The sequence below is a fragment of the Syngnathus leptorhynchus genome, unplaced genomic scaffold, assembly GCF_054491065.1.
Source record: "Syngnathus leptorhynchus isolate UIUO unplaced genomic scaffold, UIUO_Slep HiC_scaffold_575, whole genome shotgun sequence".
NCBI lineage: Eukaryota > Metazoa > Chordata > Actinopteri > Syngnathiformes > Syngnathidae > Syngnathus > Syngnathus leptorhynchus.
In genome coordinates, this window is record NW_028232473.1 from 5001 (window position 1) to 14324 (window position 9324).

Genomic DNA, 9324 nt, shown 5'->3' on the forward strand with positions numbered 1-9324 from the left:
CGGGTGCCGAGTTCACTGGCCCCAAGCGACGGCGGTCACCGAGGCACCCGCCGGAGGCGGGTGCCGAGTTCACCGGCCCCGAGCACCAGCGGTCAGCCACGGAGGGTGCTGGATCATCCATACTTCCATAGCTCCAGAGCTCCATAGCCCCGGAGCTCCATAGCCCCGGAGTTCCATAGCCCCGGAGCTCCATAGCTCCATAGCCCCGGAGCTCCATAGCCCCGGAGCTCCATAGCTCCATAGCCCCGGAGCTCCATAGCCCCGGAGCTCCATAGCCCCGGAGCTCCATAGCCCCGGAGCTCCATAGCTCCATAGCCCCGGAGCTCCATAGCCCCGGAGCTCCATAGCCCCGGAGCTCCATAGCTCCATAGCCCCGGAGCTCCATAGCCCCGGAGCTCCATAGCCCCGGAGCTCCATAGCTCCATAGCCCCGGAGCTCCATAGCCCCGGAGCTCCATAGCTCCATAGCCCCGGAGCTCCATAGCCCCAGAGCTCCATAGCTCCAGACTTCCATAGCCCCATACTTCCATAGCTCCATAGCTCCATAGCTCCATACTTCCATAGCTCCAGCCGCGGAGGGTGCTGGCTGGTGGCTCCATAGCTCCATACTTCCATACTTGCAGCCACGGAGTTGGCTAAAATTGCACTAAGTGCGAAAGCCCATTCATTTACAACGGCGTGTCCGCCAGGCGGCGACATTTCCCCGTTACCGGTGGCTGCGCGGCGGGTGAGTGACAGAGCTTATCCGAGCGGCTGGAACTCTGCGCCGGCGTGGTCGAGCGTGAGGCCCCGGCCCTTTGGCTGCCTGGTACCTAAAACACTTCCATTGATCCAGCCACGGAGGGTGCTGGCTGGTGGCTCCATAGCTCCATAGCTCCATAGCACCAGCTCCATAGCTCCATAGCACCAGAGCTCCATAGCTCCATAGCACCAGAGCTCCATAGCTCCATAGCACCAGAGCTCCATAGCTCCATAGCACCAGAGCTCCATAGCTCCATAGCTCCAGCCTGGGTGGCTGGTGGCTCCATAGCTCCATACTTCCATAGCTCCAGTCAGAGAGTGTGCTAAAATTGCACTAAGTGCGAAAGCCCATTCATTTACAACGGCGTGTCCACAAGGCGGCGACATTTCCCCGTTACCGGTGGCTGCGCGGCGGGTGAGTGACAGAGCTTATCCGAGCGGCTGGAACTCTGCGCCGGCGTGGTCGAGCGTGAGGCCTCGGCCCTTTGGCTGCCTGGTACCTAAAACACTTCCATTGATCCAGCCACGGAGGGTGCTGGCTGGTGGCTCCATAGCTCCATAGCTCCATACCTCCAGAGCTCCAGAGCTCCATAGCACCAGAGCTCCATAGCTCCATAGCACCAGAGCTCCATAGCACCAGAGCTCCATAGCTCCATAGCACCAGAGCTCCATAGCTCCATAGCACCAGAGCTCCATAGCTCCATAGCACCAGAGCTCCATAGCTCCATAGCTCCATAGCACCAGAGCTCCATAGCTCCATAGCACCAGAGCTCCATAGCTCCATAGCACCAGAGCTCCATAGCTCCATAGCACCAGAGCTCCATAGCTCCATAGCACCAGAGCTCCATAGCTCCATAGCACCAGAGCTCCATAGCTCCATAGCACCAGAGCTCCATAGCTCCATAGCACCAGAGCTCCATAGCTCCATAGCTCCAGCCTGGGTGGCTGGTGGCTCCATAGCTCCATACTTCCATAGCTCCAGTCAGAGAGTGTGCTAAAATTGCACTAAGTGCGAAAGCCCATTCATTTACAACGGCGTGTCCACAAGGCGGCGACATTTCCCCGTTACCGGTGGCTGCGCGGCGGGTGAGTGACAGAGCTTATCCGAGCGGCTGGAACTCTGCGCCGGCGTGGTCGAGCGTGAGGCCTCGGCCCTTTGGCTGCCTGGTACCTAAAACACTTCCATTGATCCAGCCACGGAGGGTGCTGGCTGGTGGCTCCATAGCTCCATAGCTCCATACCTCCAGAGCTCCAGAGCTCCATAGCACCAGAGCTCCATAGCTCCATAGCACCAGAGCTCCATAGCACCAGAGCTCCATAGCTCCATAGCACCAGAGCTCCATAGCTCCATAGCACCAGAGCTCCATAGCTCCATAGCACCAGAGCTCCATAGCTCCATAGCTCCATAGCACCAGAGCTCCATAGCTCCATAGCACCAGAGCTCCATAGCTCCATAGCACCAGAGCTCCATAGCTCCATAGCACCAGAGCTCCATAGCTCCATAGCACCAGAGCTCCATAGCTCCATAGCTCCAGGGCTCCATAGCTCCATAGCTCCAGGGCTCCATAGCTCCAGGGCTCCAGGGCTCCATAGCTCCAGGGCTCCATAGCTCCAGGGCTCCAGGGCTCCATAGCTCCATACCTCCAGAGCTCCATACCTCCAGAGCTCCAGAGCTCCATAGCACCAGAGCTCCATGGCTTCAGAGCTCCATAGCACCATAGCTCCATAGCACCAGAGCTCCATAGCTCCATAGCTCCAGCCTGGGTGGCTGGTGGCTCCATAGCTCCATACTTCCATAGCTCCAGTCAGAGAGTGTGCTAAAATTGCACTAAGTGCGAAAGCCCATTCATTTACAACGGCGTGTCCACAAGGCGGCGACATTTCCCCGTTACCGGTGGCTGCGCGGCGGGTGAGTGACAGAGCTTATCCGAGCGGCTGGAACTCTGCGCCGGCGTGGTCGAGCGTGAGGCCTCGGCCCTTTGGCTGCCTGGTACCTAAAACACTTCCATTGATCCAGCCACGGAGGGTGCTGGCTGGTGGCTCCATAGCTCCATAGCTCCATACCTCCAGAGCTCCAGAGCTCCATAGCACCAGAGCTCCATAGCTCCATAGCACCAGAGCTCCATAGCACCAGAGCTCCATAGCTCCATAGCACCAGAGCTCCATAGCTCCATAGCACCAGAGCTCCATAGCTCCATAGCACCAGAGCTCCATAGCTCCATAGCTCCATAGCACCAGAGCTCCATAGCTCCATAGCACCAGAGCTCCATAGCTCCATAGCACCAGAGCTCCATAGCTCCATAGCACCAGAGCTCCATAGCTCCATAGCACCAGAGCTCCATAGCTCCATAGCACCAGAGCTCCATAGCTCCATAGCACCAGAGCTCCATAGCTCCATAGCACCAGAGCTCCATAGCTCCATAGCACCAGAGCTCCATAGCTCCATAGCACCAGAGCTCCATAGCTCCATAGCACCAGAGCTCCATAGCTCCATAGCTCCAGCCTGGGTGGCTGGTGGCTCCATAGCTCCATACTTCCATAGCTCCAGTCAGAGAGTTGGCTAAAATTGCACTAAGTGCGAAAGCCCATTCATTTACAACGGCGTGTCCACAAGGCGGCGACATTTCCCCGTTACCGGTGGCTGCGCGGCGGGTGAGTGACAGAGCTTATCCGAGCGGCTGGAACTCTGCGCCGGCGTGGTCGAGCGTGAGGCCTCGGCCCTTTGGCTGCCTGGTACCTAAAACACTTCCATTGATCCAGCCACGGAGGGTGCTGGCTGGTGGCTCCATAGCTCCATACCTCCAGAGCTCCAGAGCTCCATAGCACCAGAGCTCCATAGCTCCATAGCACCAGAGCTCCAGAGCTCCAGAGCTCCATAGCACCAGAGCTCCATAGCTCCATAGCACCAGAGCTCCATAGCACCAGAGCTCCATAGCTCCATAGCACCAGAGCTCCATAGCTCCATAGCACCAGAGCTCCATAGCTCCATAGCACCAGAGCTCCATAGCTCCATAGCACCAGAGCTCCATAGCTCCATAGCTCCATAGCTCCAGGGCTCCATAGCTCCATAGCTCCAGGGCTCCATAGCTCCAGGGCTCCAGGGCTCCATAGCTCCATAGCTCCATAGCACCAGAGCTCCATAGCTCCATAGCACCAGAGCTCCATAGCTCCATAGCACCAGAGCTCCATAGCTCCATAGCACCAGAGCTCCATAGCTCCATAGCACCAGAGCTCCATAGCTCCATAGCACCAGAGCTCCATAGCTCCATAGCACCAGAGCTCCATAGCTCCATAGCACCAGAGCTCCAGAGCTCCATAGCACCAGAGCTCCAGAGCTCCATAGCACCAGAGCTCCATAGCTCCATAGCACCAGAGCTCCAGAGCTCCATAGCACCAGAGCTCCATAGCTCCATAGCACCAGAGCTCCATAGCTCCATAGCACCAGAGCTCCATAGCTCCATAGCACCAGAGCTCCATAGCTCCATAGCACCAGAGCTCCATAGCTCCATAGCACCAGAGCTCCATAGCTCCATAGCTCCAGGGCTCCATAGCTCCAGGGCTCCATAGCTCCATAGCTCCAGGGCTCCATAGCTCCAGGGCTCCAGGGCTCCATAGCTCCATACCTCCAGAGCTCCATAGCTCCATACTTCCATAGCTCCATAGCTCCATAGCTCCATACTTCCATAGCTCCAGCCGCGGAGGGTGCTGGCTGGTGGCTCCATAGCTCCATACTTCCATACTTGCAGCCACGGAGTTGGCTAAAATTGCACTAAGTGCGAAAGCCCATTCATTTACAACGGCGTGTCCGCCAGGCGGCGACATTTCCCCGTTACCGGTGGCTGCGCGGCGGGTGAGTGACAGAGCTTATCCGAGCGGCTGGAACTCTGCGCCGGCGTGGTCGAGCGTGAGGCCCCGGCCCTTTTAGGTACCAGGCAGCCAAACACTTCCATTGATCCAGCCACGGAGGGTGCTGGCTGGTGGCTCCATAGCACCAGAGCTCCATAGCTCCATAGCACCAGAGCTCCATAGCTCCATAGCACCAGAGCTCCATAGCTCCATAGCACCAGAGCTCCATAGCTCCATAGCACCAGAGCTCCATAGCACCAGAGCTACATAGCTCCATAGCACCAGAGCTCCATAGCTCCATAGCACCAGAGCTCCATAGCTCCATAGCACCAGAGCTCCATAGCTCCATAGCACCAGAGCTCCATAGCTCCAGAGCTCCATAGCTCCAGCCTGGGTGGCTGGTGGCTCCATAGCTCCATACTTCCATAGCTCTAAGTCAGAGAGTTGGCGAAAATTGCACTAAGTGCGAAAGCCCATTCATTTACAACGGCGTGTCCACAAGGCGGCGACATTTCCCCGTTACCGGTGGCTGCGCGGCGGGAGAGTGACAGAGCTCATCCGAGCGGCTGGAACTCTGCGCCGGCGTGGTCGAGCGTGAGGCCTCGGCACTTTGGCCGCCTGGTACCTAAACACTTCCATTGATCCAGCCACGGAGGGTGCTGGCTGGTGGCTCCATACCTCCATAGCTCCATACCTCCAGAGCTCCATAGCTCCATAGCACCAGAGCTCCATAGCTCCATAGCACCAGAGCTCCATAGCTCCATAGCACCAGAGCTCCAGAGCTCCATAGCACCAGAGCTCCAGAGCTCCATAGCACCAGAGCTCCATAGCTCCATAGCACCAGAGCTCCATAGCTCCATAGCACCAGAGCTCCATAGCTCCATAGCACCAGAGCTCCATAGCTCCATAGCACCAGAGCTCCATAGCTCCATAGCACCAGAGCTCCATAGCTCCATAGCACCAGAGCTCCATAGCTCCATAGCACCAGGGCTCCATAGCTCCATAGCTCCAGGGCTCCATAGCTCCATAGCTCCAGAGCTCCAGAGCTCCAGAGCTCCATAGCTCCATAGCTCCATACTTCCATAGCTCCGGAGCTCCATGGCTCCATACTTCCATAGCTCCAGCCTGGCTGGCTGGTGGCTCCATAGCTCCATACTTGCAGCCACGGAGCTGGCGAAAATTGCACTAAGTGCGAAAGCCCATTCATTTACAACGGCGTGTCCACAAGGCGGCGACATTTCCCCGTTACCGGTGGCTGCGCGGCGGGTGAGTGACAGAGCTTATCCGAGCGGCTGGAACTCTGCGCCGGCGTGGTCGAGAGTGAGGCCTCGGCCCTTTGGCTGCCTGGTACCTAAAACACTTCCATTGATCCAGCCTCGGAGGGTGCTGGCTGGTGGCTCCATACCTCCATAGCTCCATACCTCCAGAGCTCCATAGCTCCATAGCACCAGAGCTCCATAGCTCCATAGCACCAGAGCTCCATAGCTCCATAGCACCAGAGCTCCATAGCTCCATAGCACCAGAGCTCCATAGCACCAGAGCTCCATAGCTCCATAGCACCAGAGCTCCATAGCTCCATAGCACCAGAGCTCCATAGCTCCATAGCACCAGAGCTCCATAGCTCCATAGCACCAGAGCTCCATAGCTCCATAGCTCCATAGCTCCAGGGCTCCATAGCTCCATAGCTCCAGGGCTCCATAGCTCCAGGGCTCCAGGGCTCCATAGCTCCAGGGCTCCATAGCTCCAGGGCTCCAGGGCTCCATAGCTCCAGGGCTCCATAGCTCCAGGGCTCCAGGGCTCCATAGCTCCATACCTCCAGAGCTCCATACCTCCAGAGCTCCAGAGCTCCATAGCACCAGAGCTCCATGGCTTCAGAGCTCCATAGCACCATAGCTCCATACCTCCAGAGCTCCAGGGCTCCATAGCTCCATAGCTCCATAGCTCCATAGCTCCATACCTCCAGAGCTCCATAGCACCAGAGCTCCAGAGCTCCATAGCTCCAGCCTGGGTGGCTGGTGGCTCCATAGCTCCATACTTCCATAGCTCTAAGTCAGAGAGTTGGCGAAAATTGCACTAAGTGCGAAAGCCCATTCATTTACAACGGCGTGTCCACAAGGCGGCGACATTTCCCCGTTACCGGTGGCTGCGCGGCGGGAGAGTGACAGAGCTCATCCGAGCGGCTGGAACTCTGCGCCGGCGTGGTCGAGCGTGAGGCCTCGGCACTTTGCCGCCTGGTACCTAAACACTTCCATTGATCCAGCCACGGAGGGTGCTGGCTGGTGGCTCCATACCTCCATAGCTCCATACCTCCAGAGCTCCAGAGCTCCATAGCACCAGAGCTCCATAGCTCCATAGCACCAGAGCTCCATAGCACCAGAGCTCCATAGCTCCATAGCACCAGAGCTCCATAGCTCCATAGCACCAGAGCTCCATAGCTCCATAGCACCAGAGCTCCATAGCACCAGAGCTCCATAGCTCCATAGCACCAGAGCTCCATAGCTCCATAGCACCAGCTCCATAGCTCCATAGCACCAGAGCTCCATAGCTCCATAGCACCAGAGCTCCATAGCTCCATAGCACCAGAGCTCCATAGCTCCATAGCACCAGAGCTCCATAGCTCCATAGCACCAGAGCTCCATAGCTCCATAGCTCCAGGGCTCCATAGCTCCAGGGCTCCAGGGCTCCATAGCTCCAGGGCTCCATAGCTCCAGGGCTCCAGGGCTCCATAGCTCCATACCTCCAGAGCTCCATAGCTCCATACTTCCAGAGCTCCATAGCTCCATAGCACCAGAGCTCCAGAGCTCCATAGCTCCATAGCACCAGAGCTCCATAGCACCAGAGCTCCATAGCTCCAGCCTGGGTGGCTGGTGGCTCCATAGCTCCATACTTCCATAGCTCCAGTCAGAGAGTTGGCGAAAATTGCACTAAGTGCGAAAGCCCATTCATTTACAAGGGCGTGTCCACAAGGCGGCGACATTTCCCCGTTACCGGTGGCTGCGCGGCAGGAGAGTGACAGAGCTTATCCGAGCGGCTGGAACTCTGCGCCGGCGTGGTCGAACGGCTGGCCTCGGTAGTTGAGGTACCAGGGGTGGGCCGGGGAGCTCCAGGCGGGTCTTGTGAGAGAGTGAAGCCGAGCGGCTGGAACTCTGGGCCGGCCTGGTCGAGCGGCTGGCCTCGGTAGTTGAGGTACCAGGGGCGGGCTGGGGAGCTCCAGGCGGGGCTTGTGAGAGAGTGAAGCCGAGCGGCTGGAACTCTGGGCCGGCGTGGTTGAGCCACGGAGGGTGCTGGCTGGTGGCTCCATAGCTCCATAGCTCCATAGCTCCATACTTCCATAGCTCCATACTTCCATAGCTCCAGACTTCCATAGCTCCATAGCTCCATAGCTCCATAGCTCCATAGCTCCATAGCACCAGAGCTCCAGAGCTCCATAGCACCAGAGCTCCAGAGCTCCATAGCTCCATAGCTCCATAGCCCCAGAGCTCCATAGCTCCATAGCTCCATAGCTCCAGAGCTCCATACTTCCATAGCTCCAGAGCTCCAGCCTGTCTGGTGGCTCCATAGCTCCATAGCTCCATACTTGCAGCCACGGAGCTGGCGAAAATTGCACTAAGTGCGAAAGCCCATTCATTTACAACGGCGTGTCCACAAGGCGGCGACATTTCCCCGTTACCGGTGGCTGCTTAGCGGGAGAGTGACAGAGCTTATCCGAGCGGCTGGAACTCTGGGCCGGCCTGGTCGAGCGGCTGGCCTCGGTAGTTGAGGTACCAGGGGCGGGCTGGGGAGCTCCAGGCGGGGCTTGTGAGAGAGTGTAGCCGAGCGGCTGGAACTCTGGGCCGGCGTGGTTGAGCAGCATGCCCGCGGAGGTGGCTCTTCCATAGGCACGGAGGGTGCTGGAGCTCCACACTTCCCTAGGCACGGAGGGTGCTGGAGCTCCACACTTCCATAGGCAGGGAGGGTGCTGGAGCTCCACACTTCCATAGGCAGGGAGGGTGCTGGAGCTCCACACTTCCATAGGCAGGGAGGGTGCTGGAGCTCCACACTTCCATAGGCAGGGAGGGTGCTGGAGCTCCACACTTCCATAGGCAGGGAGGGTGCTGGAGCTCCACACTTCCATAGGCAGGGAGGGTGCTGGAGCTCCACACTTCCATAGGCAGGGAGGGTGCTGGAGCTCCACACTTCCATAGGCAGGGAGGGTGCTGGAGCTCCACACTTCCATAGGCAGGGAGGGTGCTGGAGCTCCACACTTCCATAGGCAGGGAGGGTGCTGGAGCTCCACACTTCCATAGGCAGGGAGGGTGCTGGAGCTCCACACTTCCATAGGCAGGGAGGGTGCTGGAGCTCCACACTTCCATAGGCAGGGAGGGTGCTGGAGCTCCACACTTCCATAGGCAGGGAGGGTGCTGGAGCTCCACACTTCCATAGGCAGGGAGGGTGCTGGAGCTCCACACTTCCATAGGCAGGGAGGGTGCTGGAGCTCCACACTTCCATAGGCAGGGAGGGTGCTGGAGCTCCACACTTCCATAGGCAGGGAGGGTGCTGGAGCTCCACACTTCCATAGGCAGGGAGGGTGCTGGAGCTCCACACTTCCATAGGCAGGGAGGGTGCTGGAGCTCCACACTTCCATAGGCAGGGAGGGTGCTGGAGCTCCACACTTCCATAGGCAGGGAGGGTGCTGGAGCTCCACACTTCCATAGGCAGGGAGGGTGCTGGAGCTCCACACTTCCATAGGCAGGGAGGG